Raw genomic sequence first — 20009 nt, 5'->3', positions numbered from 1 at the left:
TGAGAACTGCCAACTCGTTATTGAATTTCCCATAATGTATCTTTAAGTATTTAATCCAATATTGTTTATTTATGTTACTGTCTCTAGTGATAATCATGTGCTTATTCATTCATAGTTAGAATATAAAAAGTCTAATGTACATCAATAGGCAAGTCATTATAATAGGTCGCCTGACATAGTAGCAGCTATGTTAACAGGTCATCCACTGTGTAGGTATACATTGTATGTATTGAATTATTGTCATTTGTAAGATATAAGTTCCAGTAATTAAAAGATTGAAGAACCAATCTAGACTTACTAGTTATTGAGCTATAGGGGTAATTTTCTAATGCTTTTCTTACAAACCAATTTTCTGATGAATGTTATGTGACAGGGGAAGTAACTCTGATATTAACATTAACAAACTTATCTAGTAGATTTAAATACAAATATGTTTATGTATTTGGGGTTTATTACATTTTAGATCAAATTATTATTATAGATGCATTATGTAAGACTAGCTAAATCTGCCTATTACAGGTTTTTATTTTGACTTCAAATGTTATAGAAAACTATCATTTGGACATTTATTTACATGATGACAAGTCTGTAATCATCTCTCTAGACATCGGATGGCAGAGATTTAAATTGATTTAAACATCTGCGAGATTTAAAAATTTAGCGATAAAATAGACAAACGAGACATAGACTTGATTGTCAAGTACCATTGCTATGGGGTAACGAACGATCTTCAAATATTTATAACATTACTATTCAGAAAAGAGTAATTTGAGTGAAATTGTCAATATTCATTTTTCATTTTTTAACTATTATGTCCAGAACGTCCAGCTCTTTTATCTAACTCTTACATAATACATCTCTAATGCCTGGCAACAATCCTTCAACCTGATATAACCAGTTTTACTTATTTTACTGAAGCAGTTCGTCTAAGAGTGGACTTCTACAAAATGTTAAAGCTGCATGTATTGTCAACTCGTGAAACCTGTGGAACTTCTGCTTATGTATTATTTACCTTCTAATGTTTTTGTTTTTTTCCGTGGTCGGTTGCTTCGTCTGACACCATCTGGACCTGTAGGTAGGAAAAAAGAAATATTGACATTGCCTGTAGGTAGAAAATAATAACATAATAATCATGGACAAATATCTGAAGAGCCCCGGGGTAAGAACAAACTAAGACACTTTTTCAACAAACCCCAGTTAATGGCGCCATCTGGTAGCAAATTGTATAAGCTTTCTGTGGAACAATCAATTTCAGGTAAAAATGATCAGAGTCACATCGAACCAAGGCCCTTCTGAAATGGCCTCGCTGACAAATACGTCCATTGTACCCTTTATTTGACCTTAATTTGGCTGAAAAGTGGAAGTCAGTTGTTGTACTGGTAATTATGATTCGTAGTAAACATCATTTTGAAGTTGTAAATAAACCCACTCGTTGTTCTGTTCGCGTCAAACATTCACGTCCAAAATTCTGTTTAGCCTTTTTCGCGAAAAGACAAAAATGTGACTTAGATCGTTCTTCACCTGGACTCTTCATCTGTTTAAAATAATTATGATATAATACTACATTTGACAGTGGGCATCTGAAATAATAGTAGGATGCACGACCGCTGTCCGGGCAAATTTTGCCTCACAGCACACTGTATAGCATATGCCCATCTTCATTAGCATGGTTGGTGCAGAAATGTAGGACTTTTTTTTTTTCAAGAGCATGTCAGATGGCCTGGCATGGAAAAACATCTTGTTATTCGGATGGGGCAACAAACACAGGTTGGTGTATCCACGGACGTAGTGTCGCTGTCGTGGAGAAAAATAAAACTTTAAATACTCGCTTGCTACAGCCAACAAATAAATAACGATAAACCTGTGTTTGATCATTTGCGTAAACCTTGAAAAGCAAATGAGTTCTAAAATGACGACAAACCTAAATTTGATAATTCAAATATACCTTCAAAAAACACTACAGTAGTAGTTTTAGAACGACAAACCTGTATTTAACTTAACAGCCAACAAATAAATAACAACTAACTTGTATTTGGTAATTCAACAGCCAAGGAATATAACAACAAACCTGTATTTCATAATTCAACAGCCAACAAATAAATAACAACAAACCTGTATTTGATAATTCCAGTAAACCTTCAACAGCACTAGTAGCTTGATCTGCTCCCCCTTCTGACAAAACATCTTGTGATGAGTTACTTCCCCTACTCTTTTTTCGTTCTTCCTCTTCTTCTGCAAGTTCTTCTGCTGTCTTCGCTGCTTTCTTTGGACGACCGCGTCTTTTTTTCCCTTTAAGATAAAAACTTTCAATAATTGCCGATTTCTGTATGTACTTTATTAGTAAAATTAATATGATACATTATGTGAGAGTAGGTCTTTTTTCTGACTTTAAATGTTATATATAAACTATAATTTAAACATTTATTAACATGACAGGCCCATAATCGATCCTCTCGGCCGATTTTAAGTAGATTAGAACACCGCAGCCATCTAAGATTTGAACTTTAAAAGAGAAAATTGAGACATAGTAAACAATCTACACTACATTTTGTCAAAACTTCAAACACTCATAATTTCGCACAGAATAAAGTAATTTGAGCGAAATTTTCAACATACTAATTTTTCATTATTTATTTTTGAACTATTATAGCAAGAACTGTTAGCTCTTTATCTAAATCTTACATATTGCATCTTTAAAGGGCCATTTATATTTTGGAGAATAAAACTGCTTAATTTTGTGCTAAAAGCCCTTAAAATCCTCTACCTTAGGACTGAGCAACTAACTCAATATACATGATATGTTTTCAAACAACTTAAACCCGCCAGTCTTCATCTGGAAATGGAGACCGGTGCCCCAAGTTGTATTATACGGTGTATGGATAAAACCAGACTTTTATTTTATAATAATAATGTGTAGGTGAAATTTAACGTTCGTGGTGAAATTTAACGTTCGTTATCAAGTACAGCATGTGGGTCATGCACTATATAGACCCTAAAGGAACAGCAATAGATTATCAGGTCACCCAATGAAAAAAATGAATCTGAAATCTTAAAAGCGTTACATGTCTGGATAAGCGGTTTTGACATTCAAATCCAAACGACTCAATAATTTGAAACAAGGTCAATACACCATTCCTCTATATTTCATACATACACAGACTTTTATTTCTGAGACTATCAGGATAGTCCCTTTAAACTATTACAGCACGAATGGCCAGCTCTTTATCTAAATCTTACATAATGTATCTTTAATACGTTTCTTACCTTCTGGTGGTAAAATAGGATAAGCACACATCTCCTTTGTATCAGGGTTGACCAATAAGACACATTTCTTTCCATTTATAACCACTTCCGTTCGATCATTAACAGATATCGGAGACGCTAAGTCCGGTTTCGGTTCTTTTTTAACAGTCTTTAGTTCTTTGGATTGTGGAGTTTTTCCTCCTTCTATAATTTTGGTCCGGACTACTTGAGGTTGACCTGTTACTGAAAAAAATGATTCAAATTTTAGTCCTGACATGCATTTGTATGTCGTATAAACTAGGTCATTTTGGGACTGACATATGGTTCAATTTCACTTGCAATTGTTATACGTTCACATTTCAGTGTGGTCATATGTCGTCACCCAGACAGTCAGTCTGTCAACATATTGGCTTGGGAACGCGATAGAAGCTACAGATTCAAATCTTTTCTCGTGGTCATTTTCATTCGAGAGGTATGCTTCTTTTAAAAAAAAACTTGTAATTAAAGCCAACCAATTTTTCATTCAGGCTATAGAGGGAAGCATTGAGGTCATGAGGGAATTTTCAGCGTTCTGTGAATTTTTGTTCCAGAGTTATCCCCCCTTTGTCGAAAACCTTGTGAACGTGATATACAGGCTACAATTTTCGATGAATTATGTTCAATTTGAAGTGAAGCATTGTGCACTCCAGGGTGTACACATGCAGACCACCGCTTATTGTTCCATCCAAATCATTAGGCTGACTTTCTTGTTAGACAAGAATGTTCATCTTGGTCGACGCGGGTATTCTCACCAGATCGCAGTCTGGTCAAGAGATCAGTGTCCACAGCTCAACTACAAGTCTACCATTTGTCAGCCTAAATAAATAGATTTGGTAGAAATGAAATGAAATGGAGTTTAACGTCCTACTGTTCTGCTCCGACTGGGCTAATGAAGACGGGCATATGCCATACAGTGTGCTATGAGGGAAATTTTGCCCGAACAGCAGCACTACGGCCTACTCTTCTATCGAATTCCAACTGTCAAGAGATTTTTTTACGTGCATGCCAATGTGTACACGGGACCTCTGTTTTTCGTCTCATCCGAACGACTTGACAGCTGTGCTTATCAGGCCCTTCGCCCTGAATCACTGACAAGGGGGAACCACGCTGGAAAATCTGGATGAACTTTCTCGGCCAATGCAGGGATCGAACAACCAACCTCCAGGCTAGCAAGCAAGCGTCTTACTCTTACCCACTTAGCCACCGTGACACCTGATTTGGTAGAAAACACAAACACACACACAAAAAAAAAAAAGAACACAACTAAAGTTTCGCTAGATATTGAAATTAACTTAGATAATCTAACCTTGACCTTCAGTTTGATCTAGATTTACATCTGTCGTTATCGAATCAGCATCTAACACAATTTCTGTTGGAGTTCCTTCTTCAGTCTCATTAAGTGAGTTATCTCCCTTGTCAACAGTATCATTTTCCTCAGATTCTTGAGAATTGTGTTCTGTTAAGATATTTTGTTCATCAACGCCTTCCTCTACTGGCTCTTGTATTTCAGTCATACTCTCGTCTTCCGTCTTGATGTGAATCATCATCTACAATAAGAGAGATAATGAAATGGGGTTTAACATCCCATAGATACATGTACCAACTCACTTGAACCCAATCATTGTAACACTAGTGTATGGTTATAATGAAATGGGGTTTAACATCCCATAGATACATGTACCAAGCCACTTAAACCCAGTCACTGCAACACTAGTGTATCGTTATAATGAAATGGGGTTTAACAACCTATGTACCAACCCACTTGAACCCAATCATTGTGACACTAGTGTATGGTTATAATGAAATGGGGTTTAACATCCCATAGATACATGTACCAACCCACTTGAACCCAATCATTGTGACAAGGAAGTTTTTCCCCAAGGAAATGATCAACCATTGGAAGCCATTTGAACGAGAAATTGTAAATGTAAATTTTAAGTCAATATGGCAGAGCTGACACCAATCGGATTAAAACACAGCTACTATTTAATTTCGTTTTTTATAGTTCAAAATTTCATTTTACTTGTCATTACTACACTAGGATCTGGAAGAGTTATTATATAACCTGAGTTCTGGATGATGTGAGGCAGGACCGTAACTAGCTCAGAGCAACGAGGGGGGCGTGAAGTGTTCTCAGGGGGTGCTGTAAAATTTACGGACAATGTGTATCTATTGTTTTTATGGTCGACATTTATTTTACAGGGGGGGCGAAACTTTTTGCAAGGCCTGATGTGAGGGATTAGCTAATGAAACGGTCTGTTACGGCAAGTTTTTGCCATGAGGTGCACGGAACTGTGGGTAACCCACTAGAAACATCAACACTGATCAGTTAATCAAGTGCCTGACGTCATAGGGTCAAAAGCCGCTTGTATGATCCCTCGGGTCAGATCTTCATGTAGTAGAGGCCATCGAAATTAGCAAAAAAACAAAACGAAATATAGATTTGTATTTTAATCAGATGGAACCAACAAAATGCAGGTCTAAGATTGAAATGACTGACCTGTCGGCCATCTTCTGTTGTTGCGTGATGTACTCCGTCTGTTGTTGCATTCTGAGGTAGAAATGACAGCAATGTTTCCTGATCTCCATTAATAATCTCAAACGGAACTTCACCATTCTGTGCAAATAGATAAACAGACAAATTTTTAAAATATTCCAATTACATAATATTATACATGTATTCAAATATTCACACTACAAATATTCATAATACACAGATTACAAAGATAAAAATTACAAAGATTCAAATTACAAATATTTAAATATTGAAATTACAAATATACAAATATTGAAATTACAAATATTTTAAAACATGTATCCAAATTACAAATATTGAAATTACAAAAATATAAACATGTAAATTCAAATTACAAAAATATAAACATGTAAATTCAAATTACAAAAAATTAAATATTTAAATTTCAATTATTTAAATTCAAATTTCAATTATTTAAATACAAATTTCAATTATTTAAATTATTTAAATTCAAATTTAAATTATTTAAATTCAAATTTAAATTATTTAAATTCAAATTTCAATTATCTAAATTCAAATTTCAATTATTTAAATTCAAATTTAATATTTGAACACCGAACATTGTGATCGAGACTCCAGTGCGATCACCGTTCAATCATTATGGGGCAGCGGTTAAGTGGAGTGGTTTCAATTCCTCACTGGTTCGTGACAAGAAGGAAGGTCGCCTGTCCAACCTCATAGGTTTTCTCCGGGTCCTCCAGTTTCCTATTACTGCTAAAGACCCCAACACACAAGCGAATTATTGATATAAAATTTTGTCGAGTGGACGTTAAGCCCCATTTCTCTCTCTCGATCACCATAGCACCATCAAATATCTGATTTAAAAAAATGGACACTACCTGAATAATATCTGGTGTAGTCAAAATCTGATATGTGCCTGGAGCAAATTCTGCTCCATCTAACAATAACTGACTGGCTTCTTCGAGACTTAGTGTGATCGTCTCCCCTTCTTGAAGAGCTTCTATTGTACTCGGATCTAGCGTTCCCACTTCCTGCATCATTTCTTGGTGATTTTGCTCATCTTCCATTTTTAAGTTACATTCAGATATCTATATATCTGCTGAAAATAGAAATAAAATCAGACATTCTAAGGAAGCTGTTGGTATACTTTTTGATTCATGATAAGTTAATAAAACAATATGAAAAATAGGTTGCTAGGCTATGAAACATAACCATCTCTTACCTACACTGTACGCTCATGTGAATTATTGAAAAGATAGGTTGCCAGGCAATGAAACATATGGCCACAGCAGCTAAATCGATCGAGTGGTTCTTTTGTAGGTACATGTACATGTAATTAGGGGCATTTACAAGAAAATTCCATACAGATCAGAATATAATTTTTGTCGTTCTAGGGTTCACAAGGTTCCACAAACTGAAACAAGAGTCTTAACTTGGGAAGTAATTTACAGAAATTCAACTGGCTTTTTCGTTTTACTAATTTAAATAATGCATATAAATTTCATATAGATCAGATTATAACTTTTGTCATTCGATCCTTCACAAGCTTCAACAAAGTAAAACAGTGGCCATAACTCTAGAACTGATTGACAGAAATTGCTGAAATTCAATAGGCTTTTTCATTTCACTAATTTAAATGACGAATGTAAATTTCATACAGATTGGATGATAATTTTTTTTTATTAGAGCGTTCATAAAGTTCAACAAAGTAAAACAAGGGTCATAACTCTATAAGTAATTTAAGGAAATTGATGAAAATCAATAGACTTATTTATTTCACTAATTCAAATGATGCATATAAATTTAAGATCAGATAATAATTTTTGTCATTATAGTATTAACAAGGTGCAACAAAGTGAAACAAGGGCCATAACTCCAGAAGAAATAAACAAAAAATATTGAAAAATGAAATAGTTATTCTTCATCTACTCCTTGTCACGTACAACCAAGGTATCAAAACCACACCAGTTGACTTAATGACAGACTTTATGATACAGCGGGCACATGCTAACCATTCAGCTATCCACCCCCCCCCCCCCCATAAAATAAAAATTGTGTCATCTTGATTCATATGTTAGTCCAAAAAGGACATAGTTTGCTTCAATCAGACTTTAAATCCATTTCTCTCTCCAACAGCAGCTAAACATAGCCTATATAATACATGTATACTGATCTGTCTCACATGATGGCCATGGCCATGTTTAGCTGCAGTACATGTATTGTATGTAGTAGTGTCTGTCTTGTCTGTCGCTACATTCTTCTGTGCAACTAGCCTAAACATAGCCTGAAACCAAGAATTCTCAGCATGATATAGCACACAGTTGAAAATGAAATGGGGTTTAACATCCTACTGTTCTGCTCCGACTGGACTAATGAAGACGGGCATACGCCATACAGTGTGCTATGAGGGAAATTTTGCCCGGACAGTGGTGCTGCGACTTACTGTGTGCTGTGTACATGGAACCTTGGTTTATCGTCCCATCCAAACGACAAGACAGCTGTCCTTGTCAGGCCCTCACTCAGTCCTACATCACGGACGAGGGGGAACCACGCCAGAAAATCTGGATGAACTTTCTCTGCCAATGCAGGGATCGAACACCTGACCTCCAGGCTAGCGAGCCAGTGTCTCACCCTTTTAGCCACCATGACCCCCATATACACAGTTCGAAGTAAAATAAGTAATTCTATCATAAATAGTTAAGAGTCACAAGAGTGGGTCACTAACCTAGTTACCCATCAGTTTTTCTGGATGGTAATTTGTTCTACACTTTTGAAGCGATGTTTCAAATTCTGTAAAGCCTTGACATCAACCAGGTGAAAACTCACCAGATATTGTGTTGCATAGGTCCAAACGTTCCTATCATTTAAAGGTTTTGTTTAGGCCTACGATAACCAAATACTATTAGCATCTTCTATGGACTCCCATATTATGTCAGTCCGCCATTTTAAGTAGGAGAGAGAGAGAGAGAGAAATGGGGTTTAACGTCCACCCGACACAAACTAGGTCATTTCGGGACTAACATATGGTTTAATTTTATTTACATAATTCGCTTGCGCGTAGGGGTCTTTAGCAGTGGGAGGAAACCGGAGGACCCGGAGAAAACCCACGAGGTTGGACAGGCGACCCTACTCCTTGCCACGTACAACCGGGGATTCGAAACCACGCCAGTCGACTCAATGACAGACTTTATGATACAGCGCGCGCACGCTAACCATTCAGCCATCCAACCCCCCTCTTTAAGTAGGAAAAGGAAAGAATAATGCATAGCCATTTGATTTTATCAAAAATCACATAATTATACAGTTTAGAGCAGTGAACAGCACACTAGGGAAATGCAAAAAACCATGTGATCCCAATTGTGTATTCATTGGTGTCTACTGGTAAGTTCATAGCTGTGATTTTCTTTATTTAGTTTGAGTCATTCTATGTGCCTATGCACTAGTCTGTGTCTAAGGTTGTAGGTCGTCTACAGTCTATCCATGTTTTTATTTTGCAAAATTCAAATATTTTTAATATATTTAGCCAGGTGTGTAACTATTTTTTCTTTTTTTCCAAGGTTTCCATTGAGAATGAGAACCACTGGTTTAGAGTATCAATATTTTATTCAATGGAAAATGGCTTACAAATAATTTATATGGTTATTACCAATTCTACATATGTATGTGCAGTACTAAACTAGTACTCTACAAATTTAAAGGAGCTAAATCCCTAATATTTGAGAAATGAAATGAAATGGGGTTTAACGTCCTACTCCTATATATACTGGGCTAATGAAGACGGGCATACGCCATACAGTGTGCTATGGAGGAAATTTTGCACGGGCAGCGGCACTATCGCCTACTCTTATATCGAATTCCAACTGCCAAGGGATCTTTTACGTGCATTCCAATGTATACACGAGACCTCGGTTTTTCGTTTCATCCGAAGGACTAGACAGCTGTCCTTGTCAGGCCCTCCGTCCTGCATCACTGACAAGGGGGAACCACGCCGGAAAATCTGAATGAACTTTCTCAGTCAATGCGGGGATAAAACATCCGACCTCCAGGCTAGCGAGCCAGCGTCTTACCCACTTAGCCACGGGATCCCCCTAACAGTGACCGCTCTAGACATTCGCCAATTCGCCAATGGCGACAATTATTTTTATTGGCGAATAAAGTGATGATACTGGCGAAAAATTTGGCGAATGAATTTTAGAGAGTGTTATTTCGTAAATCTGCTAATATTAAACTTGAAATCGTCTCGTTAAACGCTTCTTTCGATCGACTCGATGAAGTGTCTATTTTTAGTACATTAATTACTCTAGTCTCGATCTTACAAGTCGCAAATCAGTCAATGTTACAATGTTACGCATTAAAACGACAGAAAGATCGAGTCTCGAGACTATAAAACACAGTTACGCCCCTTTTGTGTGGCACTGCGTTGTTTACATTCGCTTCAATACAAGTTTTCTTTACTTAACTTACGCAGCAAATAAATAAAACGCACATTAATGACAACTAATACTAGTAAACCCAAAATAAGGATAGATTCCTTTTTCCTTCCTACGACTACTTTTAGTCCAGAATCTACTTCCATGACTGAGCGTGTCATCTCGGACGCGAGTCCTTCGTAATCGTTGGCTTCATCAACATGTGGACAAAAATTAGACCTTTAACCGAGACCTTCGAGCTAACCCTCAATGACCTCATGCTTATAAAAATGGATGGACCGGAAAGCATAAATTTCAAATTTGTCAGAGCATTTGATCAGTGGTGTCTTAAAAAGAATCGTTGTGTCTTTTCTGTTATGACGATGAAGTAAATTAAATCATGTGACTGTGTTATCTGCATTCATTCTCTCAATAATGTGAACTTTTGCATGGACAAGGAGATAAAATAATATTCTTGTGTACTATAGAAGCGGACGTAAAATAAAACTAACACACACACATTTATTTTCATTTTTAATTAACAAACATATGAATAAAAATGATATAAAATATTTGGCTAAAACTTTCTGAATTGGATAATAAAATTTTGATTTGGCTAAAAATTTGGCTAAAGGTTTTAAGAGTCTAGGGCGGTCACTGCCCTAATATTTGAGACCTAAAAATTGACCCAAATGGGTTGCAACACATATAATAATGTAATCTGATTGTATATAAACTGATTTACATTCAATTGTTTCCGTTTTGACTCTTATTTCAAATTACATGTAGTTATGTCCAGCAAAATACGGCATGAGTCTCAACCGAATAGCAATTTCTAGTGTCAGGTTATTCCAGTCTATTGCGCATGCTCTCCAGATAAGATATGGCGTCACCATTTGACATGAGTTGTGGAATATGTCTAGCCTCGTTGTTTCTGGTCACTTGTTACAAATGACGCTGAAACGCACTATGCTACACGATTCGAGTACCAATGGTAAAATGTTTATTTTGTTTTAAATATTGGATATCAGAAGCCAGGACATCATTTCTGTAAAACATGCAGGAGTCACAAAAAGCTCTTGCACTTAAATTTCCGGGAGCACATAAAAATTTGTTCACAAGAGCTTTTTTTTAACCATCTATCCAAATGGTGTAAAAAAAAACAGTTAAAAATCCAATTTATTTAATTGTACTTATTAGTTATTAACGGACAACTTAATTCCAAATTCTAGCAGACGAATACGCTCATTGAACATGCCATTGGTTGTCAAGTACTCGATTTACCGGTCTTATGCTTACAACAGAAAACACTACCTTGGACGTTTGAGTAAATCTCTGGCTCAATGTCAAAGGCGGGAAAGGAATGTATATATATCGTGATTATCCAGACCCTTTCTATATGACCACGACAGAAATTCAAAACGTTATATTTATTCAAATTTCACAATCAAAAACTCTTACAAAACTAACGCCGTAACACGGAAAGCATTTCATTTAAAAACGATCAATCGTTTATTACTAATGTAATACTATCACTAATAAATAATAATCTATCATGAATGCAAACGTCATGGAGAGACTTGACAACCGAGCTAATAATCTTCAACCCAAATGTCTCGATACCATAACAAAACTACTCTTCACGATAATATTTTATTTAACTTTTCAAGCTCAACTTTCTTGATAAAACTGTCGAAATTGTCTGAATTTTTAGCAGATGCCCGTCAAAAATGATGCTCTGAGAAGCTTACTTTTTCCTGGTAAGATCACAAAATCAACAATGTTGATTTGAATTGACAAATAATTCGTATAATTTTCAACGTGTAAGACTTTGGATGATAATTTGAGTTAGAGACTTAGCTACTTTAATTAAATACGGAGCAATTTAATTAGAAACTTATGGAGTTTGAGGCCTGTACATGTAACTGTAACTTGTTTTTATAATCAAGTTTGATTGTGCAAGGAAGTCCTTTGTTGTAATAGCCTACAGTACTAGAATTAGAATCATCCACACTTGCTTAGGCCCCATGGCCTGTGGCTGAAGGCAATTAATTAAGACGGAAGACATCATGTTCAGTTGCGATGTCGTCAAGTGGAACTATTTCCTGGCCATGCATAATTTATATTGTCATTAGAAATGTGACTTTTAAAAATAAAACTGCATTTAATTCAAAATACAAAAACAAAAAAAGATGTTTCTTCTGAAAGATGTGGTTTATATTTAAATTATTTTTATATTTCCCGCCAAACTTTTATTCGTTTCAGCAAAATTCATAACATGCCAATTTTGATTGGTCCAAAATGGCTGATTTTTTTCTTGTACGAAATTAATAAATATCGTTCCTTTTCCTTCCATTGAGCTATTATTAAATTAACAACAAAACAAATATGGGTTGTCCGAAGATCATGGATATTTAATAATCGTAAATATCCGTAAAATAAAATGCCATTTATTCTCGAAGCGATGAAATAGAGATAATTTTATGCAAATCAGCTTCAGCCCGTGGCAGCCATCGGGCAAAAAGAAAACTAGAAACGCAGCTTAAATTCGTGTCAATTGGAAAACAAAAATGGTCGACATATTGAAATGATCAAACTGAATTTGAAACAATGGAATGATATGTACTTGATCCGTATACCCACCGTAAATAATTGATTTATTTCGCAGTTGTTATTTTCTGCACAGATTTGATATCCATCCCATAATTTTATGTCGTCATTAATCAAGGGATGCAACTCCACTTTTCTGCCATGGATACAGACCACTAATTCTTTCACTGTGTATTTATTTTCATATTTTTTTTTCTCTCTCTTTGCCCGGCTCCAACTTTCTCCTATATTTTCGTTGTGGCAAATTCTCTCTACTAAAGACGGAGCAACATCTGGCAATGTCTTTCCCCAAAGATTGTGCGAGGTTGACCGTTGACATTTTGAGATAGGCGTAGCGTACACGTAAATATGTAACTTTCTACTGTATGTCATCGTAATCAACCTTTCAACTTTGTCACGCTTCCGTCCCTGTATCAAGAATATTTATCGAGAGAGAGAGAGTACATGATAGGTTATAAACACAAAGGACGTAATTGATATTACCATGAGCCTTATAATACAGATAGTACGCAGGGACACGCATGCTACTCTATTATGCCTTGTTGTCATAATGGGGGTTTTAAGGTTTAAAATTTAAGATTTTGTTGGAAGTACCAATACAATAAATATATACTCAGCCAAATTAAAAACTTGACACTCGGGATTTTTGGGACTAGATTTTTAATATTTGGTTTAAGGCAACTATTTTAGTGTATATGTTGTGCACAGACGACCTTGACATCAACAGAAAGCAAGAATACGTCTCGCCAAAAGTCCTTGACATTGATAACGTTCGTGATGTCACAGTACCCCCAAAATGAACTTCACAGACTTGGAGAACAATCGGAATAAAGTGTTTAGTAACGGTTGTGGTCTCCTCTAGCGTCTCGTACTGCCACACAACGTCTTCTCATGGATCTCAGAACATTAGTAAACACTACCCGAGGAAGACGTCGCCACTGCTCAGCAAGAGCATGTTGAAGGTCCTGAAACGTCAGTGGTGGATTCACTTGCTGACGAACACGTCGACCCAGTTCGTCCCAGATGTGTTCAATAGGATTAAGGTCGGGGCTAAGCGACGGCTAATCTAGGGCTTGGACACCGGCATTTCTTTAAAAATTCTGGGTAGCAATTGCTGTATTGTCTTGTTGAAACGTTAGTCCAGGCCCATGTCTCTGCATAAACGGAAGAAGAACAGGTTGCAAAATCTGATCCCTGTACTGAACAGCATTTAAGTTCCCTTGGACAACAACAAGAGGAGAACGTCCATGTGCACAAAAAGAACCCCAAACCATGACGCTGCCGCCACCAAATCGGTCAACTTCTCTGACGCATACTTGAGCGTAACGTTCACCTCGTCTGCGGTACACTCGGGCCCTGCCATCGGCAAATCTCAAAGTGAATCGAGATTCGTCACTAAAGACAACCGAATTACACTGTCTTTGAGTAAATCTTATGTGTCTTGTGGCCCACACAAGTCGGTTACGGCGATGAAGAGGTGTCAATATTGGTCCATTATAGGGCCTCCGAGCTCGAAGACCAGCAGCCTGCAAGCGATTTCGAACAGTTTGTGCAGTTACCCTTCCACCAAACATCTCTCTACTTGTGGAGGTTGCAGTGACAAATCTGTTTCTAAGATGACGTAATCGTATTGCTTGATCTTCCTGGAGTGACGTCACACGTGGCGCTCCCGCCCTTGGGCGGTCGGCAATAGTTCCAGTTTGAAGCACTCTCATTCTAAGATTAATTATTGTCTGGCGTGAACAATTAAAGGCTCTTGCAACAGTGACCACAGACTGACCAGCATAGAGCCTACCTATAGCACGTAGACGTTCTACATTTGAAAGGCGCGGCATTTTCTAACAAAGATGAAAATAACAATTTTAATTTGTTTTTCCAGTTCAAGTTATGTGTGCGTGTTCAGTTTAAGCAAACTTGCATCGATTGACCTCACAAGTTTGTGTTTGCAGGTGTTTTTCAGGTTTTTCATCTTTATATGCTCAAAAGTCACGTGATCCACGTGACTTTACAATTTTATGAAATTAAAGGCTTCTTACTACTTACTATCGTTAGAAACACTTTAAAATTTATTTGACTTACCAGAAAAAAAAAATTGTTGAAATTCATCAGGGTCAAGTTTTTAATTTGGCTGAGTATATGTTTAATTTTATCGACCATTTGTATTTTTATTCTTGTGAGTGGTTATGTAGATAGGGACGCCAGTGCACTGTTTTGTCCTGAGTCTATAATTCTGTAAAGACGGCCTTGTATTTATGAAATTGAAAAAGACCCCTACGCGCAAGCGAAATATTGAAATGGAATTGAACCATATGTTAGTCCCGAAATGTTTTTATTCATTCTATACTTAATAAAAACATGGTAACGAATTGTCAGATATCCTCTGGATATCAGATATCGAATTCCAACTGTCAAGGGATCTTTTACGTGCACGCCAATGAGTACACGGGACCTCGGTTTTACGTCCCATCCGAAAGACTAGACAATTGTCCTCGTCAGGCTCTCTGTCCTGTATCACTGACAAGGGAGAACCACGCCGGAAAATCTGGACGAACTTTCACGAACTTTCACGGCCAATGCAGGGATCGAACACCTGACCTCCAGACTAGCGAGCCAGCGCTTTACCCACTTAGTCACCGTGATCCCCTATACTGCTAAAGACAAAACACAACTATTTTTAAAAATTGAATTCTCAACTTTGAGGGTGGGGGGGGCTTACCTGCCGAATGGTTAACGTGAGTCAACTGGCGTGGTTTCGATTGCTCCGTGGTACGTGACAAGGAGTAAGGTCACCTGTCCAACCTCGTGGGTTTTCTCCGGATCCTCCCGTTTCCTCCCACTGCTAAAGACCACTACGCACAACTGAATTATTGAAATAAATAGAACTATGTTAGTACCGAAATGACCTAGTTTGTTGTTTGTGTTGAGTGGACAGTAAACTCTCTCTCTCTCTCTCTCTCTCTCTCTCTCTCTCACACTCTGTCTCTCTGAACCAGAACATTATTACATTTTCAAGTAGACTGTTCCACATTGGTATTGTGCTGTTCGTGAGAAAACGTTCTTACCTAATATTATTGTTTGATCTTTTAAGATAATATATATAGTTTTTTTCACTATGGCCCATGCTTTTAGATGTACGTGTATTTGGCTACTGTTGGCAAAACTGGCTTCGTGGGTAATTGGGACTTTGGCCTGATTTTCTCTGATAGACATCTATATGTTCATAATGTCGCCAGTTCGACAGAAATATGGATATAATATGTTTTGAGATTCAGACCGCGCCCCCCACCCCACCCATCCATTGACTTGCTTGGGTCCCAACAAGGTTAATCCGGCTCTGTAGATTCCTGACGTTATTTTACGTATTTCGATCTTGTCACAACCCGCTTAAGTCTATATATAGTAAGTGCAGGGGGACTGCACCACACACAAACGATGAAACAAGGCAAATTTAATACGGACAAAACACAATACGCAGATCGTTCAGATTGTACGCAGAGATATGTTAGAGTTTCAGCTTCCGCAATCGTTCTTGATGACTTAGCTCTTTATATCCTAGAGAGCCTCGGCGGTTCAGCGAGCCAGCCCGAAGGTTTGATGTTTGATCCCGGGGTTGGCCAAGAAAGTTCATCTGGATTTTCCCGCGTGGTCCCCGTGGCAGAGGTCCTGGTAAGAGACACCATAGTCCGAATCGGTCGGATGGGACGGAAAAAACTCTTGACACTGGAATTCGAAATAAGAGCAGTCCGTAGTGCGACTGTCCGGGCAAAATTTCTCTCGGCACACTGTAGGTCATGTTCCTGAAGCCACCACTGCGAGTTTTGATAAGATGTACGTAGTTAAGGCGAGATCAAGCCTTCTATTGTAGATGACTGTATGTCTTATTCTTATGTCCGTCTTCATTAGTCCAGCCGGAGTAGAACAGTGGGACGATAAACACTGCACATTACATCAATGAACGGATTTATTTAGTTGCTCCCCATTATATATAGAGATTTTCAATAAATCCATTTATTTATTAGTGTACATCAATATATTTAAAGGGGTTGTGACTTTTAATAGGGTAGAAGTCCTTCAATTGCTGAGCTCATGATAACAGGTTCGTCCATTTTTCTATTGTGATACTTTTTTCTACACGATTAAATAACAGTTCACATGTTTCACCGTTTGTTTTTGCGTTTATTCTCATATCAACAAAAATGTGCTTGGTTGATATGTTTTAAGAAATTGTTCTTTTAACAGTCTTAAACATACATTATGCAAGAGCTAAATCTGCCAATTGCAGATTAAATTATTAATTAGACATTAATTAACTTATCCAGACCATAATCAACTCTCGATGGCATCGCTAGCCTGCGATATTTTCTGGATTAAAACCCGGTCTGCTGCTTCTGATTAAATCAAAAAATGGATAATCGAGACTATGTTTTTTTATCGTACCGACTTTAGTAATGATGATCGAACTAGGCCTACATTTCAATCGCTTAATTCTCGGTTCATAGTGGATCAATTTGACTAAAAAAATTTAGCAAATCGCCTTTATATTATCTAATTTTTAACTATTATAGTGAGAACTGCCAGTCCTATGTCTAATCTCCCATAATGTATCTTTAAATAGTAGTTAAAGATTATCGTACCATCTTCTTGCATCGTCGCAGAGATGAAGAATAATTGTTGGCAATTGACGGTCATTATCTAATGATTGCGTGTAGTAGAGCTATACAATTCCACATTTGTGAGCCATAGTGTAGCGTGGGAATTGTAAAGCGAACTGAATTCATTGTCCTGTTTTGGCAGTTGCGTTGATGTAGACGGTTGTTAATGCACTTTGCACCACCGTATTTGTACTCGACGTTGATGACGTACAGGCCGCAGCACCAAGTGTTAAAATTGTGTTCTTATAGTTGTCTGGTGTCGCTCCTGTTTCTTGATTATCTGGATTCATGCGGTGTCTTTAAAGACAATGCTCCACCAAATTTAAAGGGGCGTATTCGTGTCATACGCCGTAGTTTATTTTTTCGTGTTCCTTGAATTAAAAACAGGAGAGAGAGTTTAAGTTCCAATATTGTATTGTAATAAATCATATTAAAATACAAAAACATTGCAATGTACAATTTTATGTCAATGGATTTACAATTGATCTATGAGTTATAAAAGGATATGGGGGCGGGGGGGGGGGGCTAACTCACTATTTGCAAATCGCGTTATTGTAGGAGGCGATGTGGCACTACGGGGTAGATGTGACACTATCGCCTCGGACTTTCTTTGACTTCACTTTGTGGGATCAATTATTTCAATCATCAATTAACTGACTCTGGAACACCGTTTATGTTGTTACTAAGTTTATATCTATATATATATTTGAGACTGTCGTTTGTCTGTCTGTCTGTCTGTTCGAGGTTGGCGGCTACACTAGGTGTCCCGAGTCTGAAATTTGGGGTATATGGGTAACTCGGATCGGGGAGTAACATAGGCCAGGTGGCGTTAGTCTACCACTTCCGGTTTCGGAGTTATGACCCCCGAGCGAAATCTGTCTGTTCGGGGTTGGCGGCTACATCTGCCCCGAGTCTGAAATTTGGGGTATAGGGGTAGCTCGGACCGAGGAGTAACATAGGCCAGGTGGCGTTAGTCTACCACTTCCGGTTTCGGAGTTATGACCCCCGAGCGAAGCCGGTCTGTTCGGGGTTGGCGGCTACACTAGGTCTGCCCCGAGTCTGAAATTTGGGGTATAGGGGTAGCTCGGACCGAGGAGTAACATAGGCCAGGTGGCGTTAGTCTACCACTTCCGGTTTTGGAGTTATGACCCCCGAGCGAAGCCGGTCTGTTCGGGGTTGGCGGCTACACTAGGTCTGCCCCGAGTCTGAAATTTGGGGCATAGGGGTAGCTCGGACCGGGGAGTAACATAGGCCAGGTGGCGTTAGTCTACCACTTCCGGTTTCGGAGTTATGACCCCCGAGCGAAGCCGGTCTGTTCGGGGTTGGCGGCTACACTAGGTCTGCCCCGAGTCTGAAATTTGGGGTATAGGGGTAGCTCGGACTGGGGAGTAGCATAGGCCAGGTGGCGTTAGTCTACCACTTCCGGTTTTGAAATTATGACCCCCGAGCGAAGCCGGGTATCCTGCTAGTAACAAATATAACAAATACAGGAAAACTACAACATCTATTAGAGATACTTTAGGAGTTATTGAAATATCCACGGTCTCAGTTTAACATCCTTAATAACTCAAACCGAACGGCTTAAACATCACATTTTGTCTCTATCTCAGCCGAGACGGCTGTGTATATGACGTTCCCCCAGGAACTCACGGATTATGTCTTTTCTACATTCTCATCATGATGTCTGAAGTGAAATAAAACTCACTCTTTCTTATATAGAAAGTAAATGCGTCAGCTATTAGGGCGGGACAATTATCATTTTGGGTAAGTGTTTTGTATGGGCTATGGGCACCGTTTAACGTCAACACTATTCCATTTAATTGCACTAATCTGTGCAGCAGTTGCCTGAAAGATAATACCCTATTTCCAGCAATGGATGCTGACATAACTGTTGGTGAGTTAGTCTAAGAAAGTAGTAGAATAATGCAAGCTACTTCATTACCCTAGTTCTCGTCACGCATCATGTAGGTAATGAATTTCTATATTAAACAGAACACCTTTCTTGGAACTAAAATAACCCTATAATATTACAGCGACACATATTCCATGATAAGCGGGCGTAGTTGACGAATTGTCATTTAGATGTTAATTAGTTACATCTAAATTGAGCTAATCATTTGCTTGTTTGATTTAGGCCTTAAAGCTTAGATATGCAGTTTACGTTCATACATGAAAAATAGATATAATTTAGCGCGCATATTAGAGTGCAGTCAACATTTTTGAGCTCAAACTGAACATGGACTAACGAATATAAATTGTGAACCATATGTTACCATGGTTAATAATAGAATATGATAAAAAAAAAACATACAAAGACGGTTTTCCAATATTTACACGTGAAATAAAATGCAACGTGACTGCCTGTAATCTAGCCCTTTATAATATCATTGTGTTCATTTTGCCCTCAAAGGCTAAATAAGTAAATAAAAAACTACAAGGAAGCAACAAATACATGAAAACGTAATATTAAGGAAAAGTGAATTAAGATTGGTGTACTGTTCTCATCCCTGTGAAGGTACCATATGCGCGAAGTTATCAATGCACGTAGAGGTTTTGTGA

Source organism: Patella vulgata, chromosome 2 (assembly GCF_932274485.2).
Source record: "Patella vulgata chromosome 2, xgPatVulg1.2, whole genome shotgun sequence".
Taxonomy (NCBI): domain Eukaryota; kingdom Metazoa; phylum Mollusca; class Gastropoda; family Patellidae; genus Patella; species Patella vulgata.
Note: the sequence above shows the minus strand (reverse complement) of the source record.